At 45.3% G+C, this 21472-nt stretch overlaps 1 long non-coding RNA gene across 1 annotated transcript; it reads right to left on the bottom strand.

The window, feature by feature from the left end:
* Positions 1 to 17773: 17773 nt before the first annotated feature.
* Positions 17774 to 20378, bottom strand: LOC122943028. The gene is made up of 3 exons (XR_006390812.1): positions 20245 to 20378; positions 18262 to 18421; positions 17774 to 18160 (listed from the first exon to the last, which is right to left on the bottom strand). It is a non-coding gene; the product is annotated as an uncharacterized LOC122943028 (long non-coding RNA).
* Positions 20379 to 21472: the final 1094 nt, after the last annotated feature.

The raw sequence follows: 21472 nt of genomic DNA, 5'->3' as shown, positions 1-21472 counted from the left end.
GGCCACAGGCTATTTGCACATATTTCGTGTCTTTGAGGGTAAAGATTAGACCCTGGAGCCGGTCGGTTGCCCTGACTACCTGGGGAGCAGTGGGAAGACAGTCTGGGACTTGGTGTCACCCGTATTTGGCAAGCGGTACCATCTTTATGTGGACAATTTTTACACAAGTGTACCCCTCCTCAGGCATTTGTTTTTAGAACAGATTGGCTGTGGCACCGCGCGACCTAGTCGCCGGGGCTTCCCCCAACGGCTCATTACCACCCGTCTTGCAACGGGGGAGAGGGCTGCCTTGTGTAACGAAGAACTGCTCGCGGTGAAATGGAGAGACAAGCGTGACGTTTACATGCTCTCCTCCATTCACGCAGACACAACAATACAAATTGAACGAGCAACCAGTGTCATTGAAAAGCCCCTCTGTGTCCACGATTATAATTTGCTCATGGGAGGGGTGAACTTCAATAACCAGATGTTGGCTCCGTATTTAGAGTCCCGCCACACCAGACGCTGGTATAAGAAGGTGTCTTTATATTTAATTCAATTGGCACTGTATAATAGTTTTGTTCTCTACAGTAAGGCTGGGAGAACAGGATTCTTCCTTAAATTTCAGGAAGAGATCATCGAGAACCTCCTGTATCCAGGAGGTTCCGTGGCCCTATCCACCAGTGTAGTGAGCCGTCTACACGAGCGACATTTCCCCAATGTCGCTGCTGGTACCTCAACCCAAGCGCCACCCCAAAAAAGATGTTGTGTCTGTAGCAGGAGTGGAATAAGGCGTGACACACGCTATTTCTGTCCTGACTGCCCTGACCACCCTGCCCTATGCTTAGGGGAGTGTTTCCGGAAGTACCACACACAGGTACACTATTATCATAGGGATTGCATCACACAGGACAGGCACACAGGGCTCTTAGGGCCCTTTCACACAGAGCTGCTGCAAACCTCTCCTTTCACCTGGGACAAAGTGCATAATGTACTTCGCCACATCTCTGGGCGATTTGCGCTTTGCACATTGTCCCATGGGGAAGGAGAGGTTTGTCCTATAAAGGTAAAAAAAGCACCGGTAAGCAAAAAGTTTATGTTCTGTTCCAAAAGTTCAATAAAGTTTATAAAAGTTAATGTTCTGTTCAAATGTTATTATAAAGTTCATGTTAATAAATTTATTGCCTTGTGGCCTGTTTTTTTCTTTTCTTTTTTTACCCTTAGGTGGACCAACCGATGAACCAGCTGCAGCACTGATGTGCATTTTGACAGAAGCATTGCGCTGCTGTCAGATTACACAAAAGTCGGTGTATGCGGCGCTGTAAGACGAGATTTCTCCTCTGCAGTAAAAAAGATACGTTTGCCGAGGCTTATGAGCTGAGGAACGGTGTCCATATGCTTTGGTAAACACTTTGTATATAAAAAAATTAAAATAAAATCCCGGCAATGATTTATTCATCCACATCGATTGTGGATCGGGTTTTGAAATCGGGTTTGCCAGGGCATACGGGCTGAGTGGGTTTGGATGTTGGGCGGAGCTCCTATGTCCTGGCAGACGCCTTTCCCCTCCTTTTTTTATTTTTTGCAGAGATTTTTTCATCCACATTGATCGATGCGAATAAAGAAATCTATGCCGTTCATTTTTTCTTTCAGCCCAGAGGCTGAACGAAAAAAACAAAATCTCATTACCCGTATGCTCAATATAAGGAGAATAGCAGAAACTCCTAATGCTGGCCATACATGTAATGATTGCGGAGACCCTCAAATGCCAGGGCAGTACAAACACCCCACAAATGACCCCATTTTGGAAAGAAGACACCCTAAGGTATTCGCTGATGGGGAAGTTTTTTCTTACAAACTCTCATATTCCACTAACTTGTGACAAAAAAATAAAAACTTCCATGAAAAATAAAAACTTCCTATGCCAATCACGAAATGCCTTGGGGGTGTCTTCTTTCCAAAATGGGGTCACATGTGGGGGATTTATACTGCCCTGGCATTTTAGGGGCCCTAAAGCATGAGAAGAAGTCTGGAATCCAAATGTCTAAAAATGCCCTCCTAAAAGGAATTTGGGCCCCTTTGCGCACCTAGGCTGCAAAAAAGTGTCACGCATGTGGTATCGCCGTACTCAAGAGAAATTGGGCAATGTGTTTTGGGGTGTCATTTTACATATACCCATGCTGGGTGAGAGAAATATCTTTCTAAAATGACAACTTTGTATAAAAAAAAAGGGAAAATTTGACTTTTAGAGAGATATTTCTCTCACCCAGCATGGGTATATGTAAAAATACACCCCAAAACACATTGCCCTACTTCTTCTGAGTATGGCGATACCACATGTGTGACACTTTTTTGCCGCCTAGGTGGGCAAAGGGGCCCAAATTCAAAAGAGCACCTTTAGGATTTCACAGGGCATTTTTTACACATTTTGTTTTAAAACTACTTATCACGCATTAGGGCCCCTAAATTGCCAGGGCAGTATAAATACCCCAGAAATGACCCCATTTTGGAAAGAAGACACCCCAAGGTATTTTGTGATGGGCGTAGTGAGTTCATGGAAGTTTTTATTTTTTGTCACAAAAAAGAAATCATAATTTTCCGCTAACTTGTGACAAAAAATAAAAACTTCTATAAACTCACTATGCCCTCTTACTTCCAATTTGGGGCACTGCGCGTGCGTCGTGCAATGTACTGTGCTACCCGATCTGAGTGGTATGTTAAGTAGTACTATTCCTATCAGTTTAATTCCTGTTACATCCCCTATCCCTGTTACATCCCCTATCGCCGTGCAATGTACTGTGCTACCCAATCTGAGTGCTATGTTAAGTAGTACTATTCCTATCAGTTTAATCCCTGTTATGTCCCCTATCAGGGGCAGGTGTATGGAATAGATTTTAGGAACCGGGAGATGGAAAAAGATGCTTGGTCGGTCCTCTTCCAATTTGGGACACTGCGCGTGCACCGTGCAATGTACTGTGCTACCCGATCTGAGTGGTATGTTAAGTAGTACTATTCCTATCAGTTTAATCCCTGTTACGTCCCCTATCAGGGGCCAGTGTATGGAATAGATTTTAGTAACCGGGAGATGGAAAAAGATGCTGGGCGGTCCTCTTACTTCCAATTTGGGGCACTGCGCATGTGCGCCATGCAGTGTACTGTGCTACCCGATCTGAGTGGTATGTTAAGTAGTACTATTCCTATCAGTTTAATCCCTGTTACGTCCCCTATCAGGGGCCGGTCTATGGAATAGATTTTAGGAACCGGGAGATGGAAAAAGATGCTTAGTTGGTCCTCCTACTTCCAATTTGGGGCACTGCGCGTGTGCCGTGCAATGTACTGTGCCACCCTATATGAGTGGTATGTTAAGTAGTACTATTCCTATCAGTATAATCCCTGTTATGTCCCCTATCAGGGTCCGGTCTATGGAATAGATTTTAGGAACTGGGAGATGGAAAAAGATGCTTGGTTGGTCCTCCTACTTCCAATTTGGGGCACTGCGCGTGTGCCGTGCAATGTACTGTGCCACCCTATATGAGTGGTATGTTAAGTAGTACTATTCCTATCAGTATAATCCCTGTTATGTCCCCTATCAGGGGCCGGTCTATGGAATAGATTTTAGGAACCGGGAGATGGAAAAAGATGCTGGGCGGTCTTCTTACTTCCAATTTGGGGCACTGCGCGTGCGTCGTGCAATGTACTGTGCTACCCAATCTGAGTGGTATGTTAAGTAGTACTATTCCTATCAGTTTAATCCCTGTTACATCCCCTATCAGGGGCCGGTGTATGGAATAGATTTTAGGAACCGGGAGATGGAAAAAGATGCTTGGCGGTCCTCTTACTTCCAATTTGGGGCACTGCGCGTGCGCTGCGCAATGTACTGTGCTACCCAATCTGAGTGTTATGTTAAGTAGTACTATTCCTATCAGTTTAATCCCTGTTACGTCCCCTATCAGGGGCCGGTGTATGGAATAGATTATAGGAACCGGGAGATGGAAAAAGATGCTTCGTCGGTCCTCTTACTTCCAATTTGGGGCACTGTGTGCGCGCGCCGTGCAATGTACTGTGCTACCCGAACTGAATGGTATGTTAAGTAGTACTATTCCTATCAGTTTAATCTCTGTTGCGTCCCCTATCAGGGGCCGGTGTATGGAATAGATTTTAGGAACCGGGCAGATGGAAAAAGATGCTTGGTTGGTCCTCCTACTTCCAATTTGGGGCACTGCGCGTGTGCCGTGCAATGTACTGTGCTACCGTATATGAGGGGTATGTTAAGTAGTACTATTCCTATCAGTTTAATCCCTGTTACGTCCCCTATCTGGGGCCGGTCTATGGAATAGATATTAGGAACCGGGAGATGGAAAAAAAGATGCTTGGTTGGTCCTCTTACTTCCAATTCGGGGCACTGCGCGTGCGGCATGCAATGTACTATGCCACCCTATATGGGTTCTGCACTTTAATTTAACTGATGATCTATCCTGTCCCTCAACAGGTATGACAGCATGAAAGACCCCATTTGCACAAGGTTGGATGCCGAGCTAAGCATGTTCCGTTCCTCGTCCTCACTAATCTCACTGAAGGTCTGTTCTTCCCCCCAGCCACGTACAACACCACGGGTACCAGATAGGTGACAACGAGCACCCTGGGATGCCTGCTGTGGTTGGTCTTCCTCCTCCTCAAAGCCACATTCCTCCTCTGACTCCTCAGACTCCTCTGTACTAGCACCCCGGTCATACAAATACTCATTGATGGCTTTTTCTTGTTGGAGCAGGCGGTCGAACATTAGGAGTGTTGAATTCCAACGTGTCAGGCTGTCACAAATCAAGCGCCTCACTGGCATGTTGTTTCGCCGCTGAATATCTGAAAGGTGCGCCATGGCCGTGTAGGAACACCTGAAATGGTCACACACCTTCCTGGCCTGCTTAAGGACGTCCTGTAAGCCTGGGTACTTATGCACAAAGCATTGTGCGATCAGATTCAACACATGTGCCATGCATGGCACATGTGTCAACTTGCCCAAATTCAATGCCTCCAACAAATTGCTTCCGTTGTCACACACCATTTTGCCGATCTCCAGTTGGTGCGGAGTCATGCTTGGCAGCCGTCAGCGGGTTTACCCAATGCGCAGTGTAGGTGATATACATGCCTTGACCGTGCTTTGCAGACCAGTTATCAGTGGTCAGATGGACCCTTGCCCCAACACTGTGTGCCAGACATGCCATGACTTCCTTTTCCACAATAGAGTACAGGTTGGGGATTGCCTGTTGTGAAAAAAAAATTCGGCCGGGTACCTTCCACTGCGGTGTCCCAATAGCTACAAATTTTTTGAAGGCCTCAGACTCCACCAGCTTGTATGGTAAAAGCTGGCGGGCTAAGAGTTCCGACAAGCCAGCTGTCAGATGTCGGGCAAGGGGGTGACTCTGTGACATTGGCTTCTTACGCTCAAACATTTCCTTCACAGACACCTGACTGTGAGCAGATGAGCAGGAACTGCTCAAGGCGAGAGGCGGAGTGGCGGGTGGTTGAGAGGATGCAAGGAGGACAGCAGTGGTTGACGTGGCTGAAGATGCTGGACCAGGAGGAGGATGGTGGCTTTGAGATGGTGTGCTGCTTGTACTCGTCATCATGTGTTGATCCCATAGGCGTATGTGATGTAAAGTCGCGTGCCTTCGCAAAGCAGTTGTACCTAGGTGGGTGTTGGACTTACCATGACTCAGTTTCTTTTGGCACAGGTTACAAATGGCATCGCTGTTATCAGAGGCAGACACACACAAAAAAGGCCACACTGCTGACCTTTGCAATGACGGCATTCTGGTGTTGGCAACAGCATGCGTTGGTTGGCGTGCTTTCTGGCTGAACCCGGGTGCCCGATACATGCTGTCTGACTGTGCCACTAGCTCCTTGCGACAACCTCCCCCTGCTTCCAACTCGTCTCCTCCTCCTCTCTGTCTTTCCATCTGAACTTTCCCCCTGTTCTTCTTCTCTTCGAGTAAGCACCCACGTGACATCCACGGACATATCATCATTATCAACCGCTTCACTTGTATCTGACAACTCAGCAAAGGAAGCAGCAGCGGGTACAAAATCATCATTATCACACCGTACTTCCATGTGTGTAATGCTGCCTCACTGAGACATATCCCTGTTATCTACATCCTCTGGCAATAATTGTTGCGCATCACTCATTTCTTCCAACTGATGTGTAATTAACTCCTCTGACAGATCAAGTGAAGCAGCTGTGTTGCTAGTGTTGGTGGTGGTGGCGGCAGGCAGGCGAGTGGTAACTTGAGAGGTGCTCGAAGCTGAGCTGGAGGAGGATGGTGCGTCAAGGGTCCGAGCAGAAGCTGTAGAAGATTAAGTGTCCTGTGTTAGCCAGTCAACTATGTCCTCAGAACTTTTCGAGTTCAGGGTACGTGGCCTCTGTACACTGGGCATTATTCTAGGTCCAAAGGAAATCACAGCACCACGACAACGACGGCCCCTGCGGGGTGGCCTGCCTCTGCCTGTCATTTTTTTTTCAGATTAGTTATACTATGCGTGAAAGCTACTGTGACACCAGATATGAGTGGTGGCACTGGGCACTGGCAGTAGTGGGCACAGTACACGCTGTGGGCCTGACACAGATACTGGCAGGCAACTGCAATTAAATTACAGTGAAAAAATTGTTTTATTTTATTAAATGCAAGCTACTGTGACACCAGATATGAGTGGTGGCACTGGGCACTGGCAGTAGTGGGCACAGTACACAGTGTAGGCCTAACACACACGCTTGCAGGCAACTGCAATTATATTACAGTGAAAAAATTGTTTTATTTTTTTAAATGCAAGCTACTGTGACACCAGATATGAGTGGTGGCACTGGGCACTGGCAGTAGTGGGCACAGTATACTCTGTGGGCCTGACACACATGCTTGCAGGCAACTGCAATTATATTACATTTATTTTTATTTTATTTTTAAATGCAAGCTACTGTGACACCATATATGAGGGGTGGCACTGGGCACTGGCAGTAGTGGGCACAGTACACGCTGTGGGCCTGACACAGACACTGGAAGGCAACTGCAATTAAATGACAGTGAAAAAAAGGTTTTTTTTAAATTAAATGCAAGCTACTGTAACACCAGATATGAGTGGTGGCACTGGGCAGTGGCAGTAGTGGGCAAAGTACACCCTGAGGCCTGACACACACGCTTGCAGGCAACTGCAATAATATTACAGTGAATTATTATTATTTTTTTTTAAATGCAAGCTACTGTGACTCCAGATATGAGTGGTGCCACTGGGCACGGGCAGTAGTGGGCACAGTGCACACTGTGGGCCTGACACACATTCTTGCAGGCAACTGCAATTATATTACAGTTATTTTTTATTTTTTTTAAATGCAAGTTACTGTGACACCAGATATGAGTGGTGGCGGTGGGCAGTGGCAGTAGTGGGCACAGTACATGCTGTGGGCTTGACACACACGCTGGCAGGCAACTGCAATTATATTACAGAGAGAAAATTGTTTTACTTTTTTTAAATGCAAGCTACTGTGACACCAGATATGAGTGGTGGCACTAGGCACTGGCAGTAGTGGGCACAGCACACCCTGTGGGCCTGATACACACGCTTGCAGGCAAATGCAATTATATTACAGTGAAAAAATTGTTTGATTTTTTTAAATGCAAGCTACTGTGACACCAGATATGAGTGGTTGCACTGGGCACTGGCAGTAGTGGGCACAGTACACGCTGTGGGCCTGACACACACGCTGGCAGGCAACTGCAATTATATTACAGTGAAAAAATAGTTTTATTTTTTTAAATGCAAGCTACTGTGACACGAGATATGAGTGGTGGCCCTGGGCACTGGCAGTAGTGGGCACAGTACACGCTGTGGGCCTGACAGACACACTGGCAGGCAACTGCAATTATATTACAGTGAATTTTTTTTTATTTTTTTATGCAAACTACTGTGACACCAGATATGAGTGGTGGCACTGGCAGTAGTGGGCACAGTACACCCTGTGGGCCTGACACACATGCTGGCAGGCAACTGCAATTATATTACAGTGAAATTTTATTTTTAGTTTTTTAAATGCAAGCTACTGCAGCACTATATATGAGTGGTGGCACTGGGCACTGGCAGCAGTGGGCACAGTACACGCTGTGGGCCTGACACACACGCTTGCAGGCAACTGCAATTATATTACAGTGAAACAATTGCATATGACCATATGTGGTCATAAACCACTGTACGGGCACACGGTAAGACACAGAAGGAAAAGAATGCCATACGGTTTTTGAAAGCCAGATTTTGCTAGACAGTTTTTGGGACACCATGTCCCATATGAAGCCCCCCTGATGCACCCCTAGAGTAGAAACTCCATAAAAGTGACTCCATCTAAGAAACTACACCCCTCAAGGTATTCAAAACGGATTTTACAAATGTCGTTAACCCTTTAGGTGTTCCACAAGAGTTATTGGCAAATAGAGATGAAATTTCAGAATTTCCATTTTTGGGCAAATTTTCCATTTTACTATTTATTTTCCAGTTACAAAGCAAGGGTTAACAGCCAAACAAAACTCATTATTTATGGCCCTAAATCTGTAGTTTACAGAAACATCCCATATGTGGTCGTAAACCACTGTACGGGCACACGGTAGGACACAGAAGGAAAGGAATGCCATACGGTTTTTGAAAGGCAGATTTTGCTAGACTGTTTTTTTTGGACACCATGTCCAATTGGAAGCCCCCCTGATGCACCCCTAGAGTAGAAACTCCATAAAAGTGACTCCATCTAAGAAACTACACCCCTCAAGGTATTCAAAACTGATTTTACAAACGTTGTTCACCCTTTAGGTGTTCCACAAAAGTTATTGGCAAATAGAGATGAAATTTCAGAATTTCAATTTTTGGGCAAATTTTCCATTTTACCATTTTTTTTCCAGTTACAAAGCAAGGGTTAACAGCCCAAAAAAACTCATTATTTATGACCCTGATTCTGTAGTTTACAGAAACACCCCATATGTGGTCGTAAACCACTGTACGGGCACACGGTAGGACACAGAAGGAAAGGAATGTCATACGTTTTTTGAAAGGCAGATTTTAGGCGAGTCTAACTTTCTGCAGGAAGGTTGGGGACCAGTTTCTAGTTAGTCTAGCTTACCCCCTGCTACGGGACAGGTGTGCATGGGCACGTCTCTACTGGACGTGCCCACGCCAGCCTGAGCACCTTGAGCTCTGCTGGCCATGGAGGTCAAAGCTTGAAGCCTCAGGAGCCAGGAGGAAAATCAGACCAAAGAGAGAAGTGCAGCATACAGCAGTAACAAAATATTAAGCAAGCCTGTCATTACAGCAGAGAGAGGGAAAGCAAGCAGAGTTTTTGAAGAAGCCTGCCAGTGTAATACTAAAGCCTGCTGGAACCAAAACAAAGCTTGAAGACTGTTTCTGGTGAGTGTTTATTCAAGTAAAGCTTCTGTTCAACTATATACAAGGTTTGGACTCAATCTTTCTTTCAAATCACTCAATTATTCCCACTATGTATTGCTTCAGAGCCAAAGCCTGGGGTCCAGATGTATCCAGGTAGGAGCACCGTGACACACATAAAGAGACATTTTAGGCCGCACTATACTACTCGGTAATTCTGCGTTTTATATATAGAGGGCCCTAGGGGGAGACGCCCATTGCGTATAGAGATTGAAAAGCGTCTAGCCATGCATCAAAATTATAATCCAGCTTGAACCACTGTGATTCATTTGTGCAGGTTTAGAAAACCTGTACTTATGTCATCTACAGGATTAGTAAATCTGAGCCATTGTGGGGAATATTTATCACAACTGGTATAAAGGGAAATTGGTTCACTTGCCTATAGCTACCAATCAGATTTTAACTTTCATTTTTCACTTTGTGACTTATTACTTTGTCATGAAGCGCATTTCTTTGTAAGTAGTGGATGCAATGACAAGGAGCAGCAATTGCCGCCTCAGATGTCACATTCATAGTTGATTGTATCATCTGACAGTAAGAACATCATACTTACTGTGATGACATGGTCATCAGTTTGAGTTAAATGTGTATTGGTGTTGGATATGTGTATTTATGTTATACTGTGTGACTTGTTTCAAAAGACTGTCAGCAACCCCCCTTTGTTATTGCCCATTGTACTCTGAAAGAGCTCAGGACAATGATCTTTTGGCCAGGCTCCTGCTAGGGCTGTCTGGAGCTATTTTAGCAGGTGGACCCCTGTGGTGTGATGCGGACACACCTGGGGAGGGGAAGGGGGATGTGATGGAATTACAGTCTCATCTGATCACTTTCTGTATATAAGTTTGTGCAGTTGCTCAATAAAGCAGACTTTATTTCACCTACACTGAGTCTCGACCAGTGACTGGGGAAAACTGGGAGTTAAAGATCAGGGGTTTGCAATATCTCCTGAACAAGGAAGAATACAGAGGCGGACATACTCACCCTGAGTACAGGAGGTCCGTCACACTTACCTCATCCATTTGCTGCAGCCATCTTGATTGAAGATCTTGTGCAAAATCTTGCGTAGCCCGTGATGACATAATCACATTGGTCAACGTGGTGACGTCATATATCACCATGCATGGGATTTCCCTCTCTAGTATGGCAAGAAGAGTCAGAAGAGATGTTTGTACTGCTGAGGTATAAGATGTGTACATAAGGGCTCTTCCACATGAGCATGTCCCTTGCGAGAATCACGATCCTTATGAGAGAGGGATTGTACAGTCTGGACTTACAGAAGTACAGGGAATTATTATGATTGATAATGCTGTGTGCCTCTGCCTAACCTTTATGTAATGGAATCCTACTGACATAAAGCTGACCGCACGATCTCTTTCTCACACAGAGCATGATTCCTACAAGGGACACGCTCGTGTGAGAGAGCCCTAAAAAGAATCGTTTAGAGATAAGCAAAGTATTGGAAAACTCGATTCAACTGCTTTGCCAAATAAAAAAACGCTTTGTAACAAATTTCTTTGTAAGTAGTGAGTGCAATGACAGGGAAAGGCGATTGCGCCTCTCCCCGTCATTGTACCCCTCAGATGCCATGTTCATTGCTGATCGCGACATCTGATATTAGAATTAAAGGGGTTATCCAATACTATAAAAACGCCCCTCATATGTCGGCCCCTCACAGTGAATATACTTACCCCGCTCCCCGCTCTCTGAGGGGCCCAGCATATGGGGGACATTTTTATAGTATTGGATAACCCTTTTAAAATGTAAAATACAAAAAAAATACATAAAATCATACTTACCTCACCCATTTGATCGCAAAGAGCCGCTGCCATCTTGATTGAAGATCCAGCATGAAATCTCACATGGACCATGGTGATGTCATACATCACTGCTCTGTGATTTTGCATAGGATCTTCAATCACGATGGCAGCGGCTGGTTCATCGCACTCAAAGGGATGAGGTAAGTATGATTTTTATTTTATTTTTTTACCTCCATTTTAGGAAAATCTATTTTTTACCACGAAACATGAGGAAATTCAGCTCTGCGGCGAATCAATTTTTTCATGAAATTCAGATCCTCGATTTTCTCAGCATTATTTCTGTTTACTGAAATTTAGAAAATAATAAAAACAGTATATCAGAAATAGCTCATCCTGAGAATATAGAGTAAATTAGCTCTGTTCACATAATGGCAGAAAACACCTCTCACTTCTGGTGACATTTTTCAAAATTCCCAGTGATTTTCGCATGTAAAACCCAGTCTGCAGCAGTCACCTCCACAAGGGTCCTTCTATTAAGAAACACTCCATAATCAGACTGGGTAATACGTTGTGGGAGCAGAGACTTCCCAGTGTGAGCTGAAGCCACAATCATGATGATTGTATTTCTGTCAGTGCCTGAATTAGCTGTCATCTGCGCTATGTGTTTGGACTGTGAATTACAGGCCATTTGTTCAGGCGCTGGCAATGTCACTGTTTCTTTGTTTAGCAGGAAAGAGCACGCAGCTGCTGCCTGCAAGAGGAAGGAACTGGATCAGACCGGTTTCAACCAGCTCAGGCAAGTTCTTCAGCTTAAACAGCCGCAGCAGACACCCACAATCTGTGGAGCAGACTCTGACAACACACCAGAGTGGAACGGGGTGGACGTGTAGCAATGTTTCTGCAGCCGAAAATTCTGCTATGTCTCTGACATAATTGTCGCCATGTATGAAATAAAATGCAACAAAGGAAGTTAAAACTGTAACATGGTCTTTTTTATACTTCTATACAGAAAAAGAGTTAAAAGTCCAGCAATGGTAATATCAGAGAATTCCTTTACACAATTCTGATAAATCTCCTCTTCTTTCTTTTGATTCACAAGCTTTCTTATGCAACATTTTGAAACACTGAAGCTATGTGGGGAATCCTTTTTACTTCTAGTAAAGTAAGAGGTTCCCTGATGGTCTAGACTCTAGGGTAATGAGGGAGTTAATGCCAGTTCTCTTAGTGGCTTACAGCAGTGTGGGAGTTGCTGCCAGCTTCTCTGATGGTCTATGGGTTAATGGAAATTTTGCTAATTATCTAGGGTAGTGAAAGCGTTAATGCTAGTTCTCTTAGTGGCTTACAGCAGTGTGGGAATTGCTGCCAGCTTCTCTGATGGTCTAGGGGTTAATGGAAATTTAGTTAATTATCTAGGGTAGTGAAAGCGTTAATGCCAGTTCTCTTAGTGGCTTACAGTAGTGTGGGAGTTGCTGCCAGCTTCTCTGATGGTCTAGGGGTTAATGGAAATTTAGCTAATTATCTAGGGTAGTGAAAGCGTTAATGCCAGTTCTCTTAGTGGCTTACAGTAGTGTGGGAGTTGCTGCCAGCTTCTCTGATGGTCTAGGGGTTAATGGAAATTTAGCTAATTATCTAGGGTAGTGAAAGCGTTAATGCCAGTTCTCTTAGTGGCTTACAGTAGTGTGGGAGTTGCTGCCAGCTTCTCTGATGGTCTAGGCGTTAATGGAAATTTAGCTAATTATCTAGGGTAGTGAAAGCGTTAATGCCAGTTCTCTTAGTGGCTTACAGTAGTGTGGGAGTTGCTGCCAGCTTCTCTGATGGTCATGGGGTTAATGGAAATTTAGCTAATTATCTAGGGTAGTGAAAGCGTTAATGCCAGTTCTCTTAGTGGCTTACAGTAGTGTGGGAGTTGCTGCCAGCTTCTCTGATGGTCATGGGGTTAATGGTAATTTAGCTAATTATCTAGGGTAGTGAAAGCGTTAATGCCAGTTCCCCAGTGGCTTACAGTAGTGTGGGAGTTGCTGCCAGCTTCTCTGATGGTCTAGGGGTTAATGGTAATTTAGCTAATTATCTAGGGTAGTGAAGGAGTTAATGCCAGTTCCCCAGTGGCATACAGTTATAGAAAGTTTAATGTCTGCTTACAAGGGTACTGATTAATGCTTGTTTCCCTGAGGGTCTAGGGTAGGGAACGGGTAAATGCTTGCTTCCCTACGGGTCTAGTAATATAGAAAATTAGAATATAATTTATTTTTTAATCAAATTGTTGTTTTGGAACAGCTTAGAAAGACAAGGAGACACATTTCTATCGGATCCCCATCACATTAATGCAGCTGCCCCAATATCTTGAGAATGTATAATTTACACTAGTCCACAATTGAAGTAATTTGGAAATGCTGTCGGAACAAGATGCTGTTCCAAACTCTATCCAACTGTGACAGAATTGGGCAGCAGTTTAGGTATCTGTGGGCGGCAGTAGACAGCCCCAGCTTATTTCTGAGGAAACAGTAATGCATGAGACTTTTGATTCCTCCAAGATAAACCAGCACATGAGCTGGCCATCTTTCTGCCTGTATAGATTTAGCAATACAAGAGTGCCTGCTTAAAGGGATTGTCTCACCTCAGCAAAAGGCATTTATCATGTAGAGGAAGTTAATATAAGGCACTACTAAGTACTAATGTGCTGTGATTATCCATATTGCCTCCTTTGCTGGGTCAATTCATTTTTCTATCACATTATACACTGCTCATTTCCATGGTTACGACCACCTTGTAATCCTGCAGCAGTGGTCGTGCTTCTTCACTATAGGAAAAAGTGCAGACCGTGGGAGCTCACATAGAAAGGCACTTTTTCCTATACTGTGCAAGCACGACCACCGCGGTGGATTGTAGGGTGGTAGTAATCCCTGGATACAAGCCTGTGAATAATGTGATGGAAAACTGAATCCAGCCAGCAAAGGAGGCAATATGGATAGTAACAATACATTATGAGGTCTCCTGGGACTCTTTCTCTCTCCCCTTCCCCCTACTCTCTCCCCTCTCTGTCTTCATCTTCATCCCTTTCTCTCTCCCCTTCCCCCTACTCTCTCCCCTCTCTGTCTTTCTTCATCTTCATCCCTTTCCTCCAGAATTGTTATTACTCTACTAAAACAGACATATCTGGAGAAGAGTACATCCATACAAGACTAAAGTACTGTGGATTTTTCTGCAGATTTTTGTGTGCAGCACTGTTCAGAACCAGGAAAGTGACACATGCTGTGAAAAAATCCACAGCAAAAAATGTAGTGATTTATATCTGCAGCATTTCATAGTGCCGATTACCAATAGCTGACATTCTGACTCTGCTCCAGTCCCTACAGCTCTTCACTTCCTATTCCTGGATCAGCACACAGGAAATGACTGGAAATGACTGAGGTGGTCCACTCCTGCGGGCAGTGATTGGCTGAGTAGACATCTCCAGACAATTTCTGTGTGTTGAGCCACTGAGCAGCAGGGACAGATGCGTGATGATGATTTTTGTATTTTTAACCTGTTCTGCAAACCTTTAAATCCAAAAGAAGCTAAGGCTAGTTTCACGCTAGCATTAGACAACTCCAGCAGGCTGTTTCAGCAGGGAACAGCCTGCAGGACATGCCTGGATCCGGCACTGCAAACTGATGCTGAGCACAACTGATGATCAAAAGAATGGATCTGTTCTTCTTTTGTGTGATGTGTACTTGCCCTAATAGACATATCCATTTATGCAATTTAAAATGTAAAATATTTATATTTTTAGGAAATTATCATTATTTCACTATTTGTCAGATTGAACATATAGGGCATATGTTTACTGCTACACAGTCTGACCAATATTGGATTGCAATAAAAATTGTCATGTCTATGCCTTTATAATTCCTTAAGTTGTCTAATGCTGTTTTTTAAGGGATTATCCAAATTCTAAAAGATACCCTTCAAGTGAATGGGTCAGCATCCGTGATGCGGAGTGTACACAGCCGGTGCCCGTGTATTGCGGACCCACTGTATGCGGCCGCAATATGGCCACGGCCAGGCAACGGCAGGGTGCCTGAGCCCTAAAGATGTAACGTATTTGGTGCTTTATCCCAATCCCTGCAGGGACTCTCACAGTAATTGCAGCTATGTTCAATTCCAACAGAAGAAACTCAACTGGGAGAGGTAAGCTCCCAACTGTGCTCTCCTAGACATGTGTTTGCTTTGTATACTGTGAGCAAAGAACTACAAAGTAAAGCAAACTCTCTAAGGCCTCCTGCATACGAACGTGTGCGCCCCGTGGCCGTGCACAAACACCGACTGTGGGGCAGACGCAGCGGATCGCGGACCCATTCAGTTTAATAGGTCCGCGATCCGCCCGTTCCGCAAAAAGATAGGAGATGTTCTATCTTTTTGTGGAAAGGAAGTATGGAACGAAACGCCATGGAAGCCGTTCCGTGCTTCCGTTCCGCACCATTCTGCATCTCCAGATTTACAGACCCATTAAAGTGAATGTGTCCGCATCCGTGATGTGGAATGCCCACGGAACGGCACACGTGTATTGCGGATCCGCAAATGCGGTCCGCAATACAGCCACCTGAAGCACACGATCGTGTGCAGGAGGCCTAAGGCTGAGTTCACACGGGCGAGATTTCCGCGCGGATGCAATGCAGTAGGTGAACGCATTGCACCTGCACTGAATCCTGACCCATTCATTTCAATGGGGCTGTGTACATGAGCGTTTTTTTTCATGCATCACTTCTGCAATGCTTTAAAATCGCAGCATGTTCTATATTCTGCGTTTTTCACGCAGCCCTGGCCCCATAGAAGTGAATGGGGCTGCGTTAATAACGCATTGCATCTGCAAGCAAGTGCGGGTGCGATGCGTTTTTCACTGATGGTTGCTAGGAGATGTTGTTTGTAAACCTTTAGTTTTTTATCACGCGCGTGAAAAAAGCATCAAAACGCATTGCACCCGCGCGGAAAAAACTGAACAACTAAACGCAATTGCAGCCAAAACTGACTGAACTTGCTTGCAAAATGGTGCGAGTTTAACTGAACGCACCCTGAACGCATCCGGACCAAATCTGTCACGCTCGTGTGAACTCAGCCTAACGCTGGGTTCACACCTGAGCGTTTCTGAGACGCGCGTTTAACGCGCGTTTTACGCACGTTTTTATTTGCGTTTTTATGCGCGTTTTTTGCAATAGTAAACGCGTGTTTGACGCGCGTTTCTGTGATTGACTGCAGTGTTGTCCAATCAGCAAATATCCCTGTGTATATGAAGTTTGGCCAATCCTAGGGCATTGGAGGTGTGAAATTCCATGTGTGTTGGTAGAGTGTGTGGTTTGGAGTCATGGAATGCTATAGACGGCGACGTGTTGCGGCACTTGTTGCAGCTATCCACCTGGAACGCTTGAGGAGAAGGCGGGACAGCAGGCAACGTTTCTGGGTCCATCCTGTGATTGTGAATAGACAGGAGAGGGGCCAGTTCTGGGCACTGTATGCCAACCTCCGTGCCCATGAGGACAAGTTTTTTGACTACACCAGGATGTCCATCCACAGGTTAGTACGTATACGTGGTTGCAATGTTTTTGCAATGGTTAAGCTAAGTGTTTTGTGCTTTTTGTATAGTTAACCATGAGCATTTTTTTGTTTCCCAGCTTTGACGAGCTCCTGGTTCTGTTGTCTCCTCATTTGCAGCGTCAGGACACCTTCATGCGGGACTGCATCCCACCAGTGGAAAGACTGGTCATTACTTTGCGGTAAGTAGCCTATTATTGTGGCCATTTAAACCATTTGCAGTGTGTTGTGCCATGATCTGAGTTTCGCCCTGTTTCTCTTGCTGTTTGTGACGTATGAGTGTTTGTGCGGGGGGTATGTGATGTGTATGTTGTCAACGTGTGGCATAGATATCCCATACATGCATCATGTATCCACATTTGGCCATGTTTTACCCCTCACTTTCCAAAAATAGTCCAAACAGTTGTTTCAATTTTTTTAACTTTGATTATTCACATCATACATTTCCAAATAAAATGTGTTTAAACTGTTTTACAAACAAAGGAGCAATGTAGTATAAATAACATCAAAATATGACAAACATTTGTCTAGATAAGTGCCCTTTTTGGCTCCCAAACCCTTGAGCCGGAGAATTTCCCTCTTCTACGTTTCTCAAAGGGTTTCATATTGCGGCCCAGAAAACTCTGCCTCGGGATCCCGCCGTGTCTCTCTGGCTCCGCGAGACTGATTGGCGGGTGGCATTTCAGTGGTGGTGATGGTGGAGGTGCTTGGGCCCGTGCTTGAAGAGGGATATGGGTATGATGTGTGTTGTGTCTGCCATGTCTCAAGAGGGTGTTGTATGTTACTTTGTGTGTATGTGTGTGCTGGGTATGTGTGAGGGTGTTGTTGTGCATGTTGGGGATGTAGTGGGCCATATTGTGGGGCATATTGTGGGCAATATTGTGGCCCATATTGGTGGCCATATTGTGCTGGCTGCTGTGGTGGCTGCTGTGGTGGCTGCTGTGGTGGCTGCTGTGGGGGATGCTGTGGGGGATGCTGTGGGGCAGTGCTAGACGTTGCTAGCTCATAAGGGAGGCAATACTTGTCAATGGTGTTAGTCACCTCCTCCCTTACTTTTGTGATGAGATGTCTCGGCACATGCAGCATTTTCTCCTCTAGACTGAGGAGAAAATATGCGTCGCTGCTAAGTTTTGGCACAGGATGTGCCAGGGCATCCAGGCAGCCGATTAGCCGGTCCTCCTGTCTCTCAGTTCTCCTCCTTTTATGTCGGGGCTGCCGAGTTGCCTCTGGTACGGCTTGGACAGTCTGCATGGGGCTGACGAAAGTCGGAGTGGGGGGGGGGGGCTGGAGGACTCATTGGCCCCATAGATGGGCCCGGCTCACTGTCGATTGTGCCCTCGTCCTCTTCCTCATCAGCTTGCGCCTGGCTGGGTTCCCAGCTACTATCGGTGCTGTGAAGTGGAAAATATAGGTAAGTATGTTCCCCATATGAAATTGAATGTATGTAATGTCATACCACATCCTCTCCTCAATGTGTATGCCCTTGACTCACCTCCGCATTTCGGTGCACGGTATCAAAAATGACATTTGTGCTGCATGCACATAACTGGAGCGTCCGCCTGGGGAGGATCCGCTCCTCTGCTCCTTTTGTTTGCGGCGATGGCGGATAAAGGCGTCTTTCAGGCTTTTCCATTTGCCTTTGATAGTGTTGACTATGAAAAACGAAATAAAAAGCATCCGTTCATGTCTCTTTATTTTCTTACATTTGTTTCAGGTATTTAGCTACCGGACAGTCATTGGCCAGTCTACACTTCGCCTTTCTCATTGGGAAGTCCACAGCCAGTATGATCATCCGCGAAACCTGCGTGGCAATTTGGGACGTCCTTCATCCTGCTGTGATGGCCCAACCACAGAAGGAGGACTGGCTGCAAATTGCAGATCTGTTTTTAGAATCCTGCAATTTCCCAAACTGTGTCGGCGCAATAGACGGCAAACACATCCGCGTTCAGAAGCCCATAAGGAGCGGGAGTCAATTTTTTAATTATAAAAAATATTTTTCATTTGTTCTTTTTGCGGTGTGTGATGCAAACTATTGCTTCAGATACATTGATGTGGGGTCCTACGGCAGCAGCTCAGACTCAGCTGTTTTCGGGCATTCGGCCTTTGGGCAAATGCTCAATAATAATGAGCTGGACCTCCCGGGGAACACCACACTGCCTGGGACCACTTTTCCTGCTATGCCCTTTGTTTTTGTGGGGGACGAGGCCTTTGCGCTGGGGGAGCATCTGATGAGGCCGTACTCCAGCCGGGGACTCTCCATTGCCAGGCGGGTATTTAATTACCGGCTGACAAGGGCACGCAGGGTGGTGGAGTGCGCCTTCGGGATTTTAGCGAACAAATGGCGCTTTCTCCATTCTCCCATTTATTTAAAATTGGAGACCGCTATCTCGGCCGTGAAGGCAGCGTGTGCTCTGCACAATTTTGTCCGTCTACGGGATGGCTTTAATTTCGAAGATTCCCTCAGCCATTTCTTTGAGAGTCATAATCAGAGCGGTGTGCGTGGGACCCGGCACGGTGCAGCTGTCCGGGACCACTTCAACGCATATTTTTTGACACCACATGGGGTGTTACCATGGCAATTGGAAGCCATATAAGTTTATGTTCATTTATATTTTTTGTCTGAAAAGAGTGTTTAGTTATTCTTTGATTCTCAAATTTGGTTGATTATGACTAGGGCTAAATGAAAAATTTGGAAACTATCTTTTGTGCATTTGTTTTTTTTTAACCTATATAGTGCCCCTTGAGGATGCCCCTATAGTGGCCATCAATAGTCGCCCATTAACAAGGGTTTAGAAATATGGGCGAAATCATGTGTCCCATTTAAGTGGCCAATACTCGGCCAGTAGAATATAAGCCAAGGAGGGTGAAATAACGGATCCCATCAAGGTGCCCAATACTGGCACGTTACAAACCGAAGCACCTAACATATGCCTTGCCACCCATAGCCCACAAACAGTCTAATTCTAAAAAGTACACAATATCAATAACAACTTAGGATTCAAATCCCTCAACCCAAACTTAGGCCTACATTTCAAAATGCCACTACATTTGCGGATTGAAAGAGCGCAGTCTGGCACAAGATAGTGGAACCACTGCAAATTGAACATACTGGCCCATTGCATTGTACCAGAATGTGGGGAGGGTGAACCAGGACAGTACTAAAAACTAAAGGGGCGAGGGGACACTATTACAACATGTAATGTGCACATCATTCTCTGTAAACTAAGGCCACTGAGTGCCCATATACAAGAACAGGGATGGTGATGCTGCGTCCCTCTAGCTGTTGCTAAAATCCCACTCCATGCATGCCTGCACAGGCTCCAGCAAGTAAAATACAGGCCAGCATTTGTGGAGGTGGCGTTTGACAACAGCTGGAGGGCTGCAGGTAGAGCTGGCCAGGGCTATTACATAATATAGTTGGTACACCACTGCACACAAGGAGTTTACTTTCACTTTACAACACACATGGAAATACCTTTTCCCTGTTTCACTGTCTTGGTTAAACTGCTCCAATCTGGCCAGATGCTTTTGCCAATATCCTCCCAGGCCTGCTGCCTGCTCCTCCTATTTTTGTAGTTGGCATCCTGTGTGTCATACAGGCAGCGTTTGCCTTGCACCAGCCTGATGAGGTTCTCGGTGTCACTGAGAGACTCCTCCATGCTGGATTCTCTCCAAAACTGTGCTTTGCACCTGGTTTCGGGCCTTTTCCTGCATGTTGCAAAATCCAAGACGCGCGTTCGAACGCGCGTTTTATGTGTCAAAAACGCGCGAAAATCAAGCGTTGCGCGTTCCAATTGAAGTCTATGGGCCAAAACGCGCGACAAACGCCCAAAAAAAAGCTCAAGCACTTGTTTGAGCGTCGGGCGTTTTACAGCGCGATCGTACGCGCTGTAAAACGCCCAGGTGTGAACCATTCCCATAGGGAATCATTGGTTCTTGCCTGTTGTGCGTTTTACAGCGCGTAGGAACGCGCTGTAAAAAGCTCAGGTGTGAACCCAGGGTAAAGGAAAATATACTGACAACTTCTCCTTAATATGTTAATGCTTTATTATACCCTTATTGTGAATGGCAGAAAGCAATTTTGACCATAGACATATAAAGATAAAAAAAGACATAACAATTTTCTTATGATAAAACAGAAAATTGTTATAGTGTGAGAAATATATCTACATGTATTTTTGTGGTGAAATAATAAAGTAACTACATACAGTCCTGATCAAAAGTTTAAGACCACTTGAAAAATTGGCTGGATCTTAACCAGGTTCCAAGTAGAGCTTCAACATGCAACAAGAAAAAATGGGAGTGAGACAAAACATGTTTTGAGCATTCAATTTAATGAAAACAACGAATAAACTGAGACAGGCTGTTTTTCAGCTGATCAAAAGTTTAGGACTAGGGATGAGCGAACCCGAACTGTATAGTTCGGGTTCGTACCGAATTTTGTGGTGTCCGTGACACGGATCCGAAGCCGAACATTTTCATAAAAGTCTGGGTTCGGGTTCGGTGTTCGGCGCTTTCTTGGCACTTTTTGAAAGGCTGCAAAGCAGCCAATCAACAAGCGTCATACTACTTGCCCCAAGAGGCCATCACAGCCATGCGATGCTGTGATTGGCCAGAGCACCATGTGACCCAGCCTCTATTTAAGCTGGAGTCACGTAGCGCCGCACGTCACTCTGCTCTAATCAGTTTAGGCATAGGATGCA

The sequence above is a fragment of the Bufo gargarizans genome, chromosome 7 (genome assembly GCF_014858855.1).
Source record: "Bufo gargarizans isolate SCDJY-AF-19 chromosome 7, ASM1485885v1, whole genome shotgun sequence".
In the NCBI taxonomy this organism is placed as follows: Eukaryota; Metazoa; Chordata; class Amphibia; order Anura; family Bufonidae; genus Bufo; species Bufo gargarizans.
The sequence above is the reverse complement of the archived record's forward strand: the minus strand, read 5'-3'. Positions and strand labels throughout refer to the sequence as shown.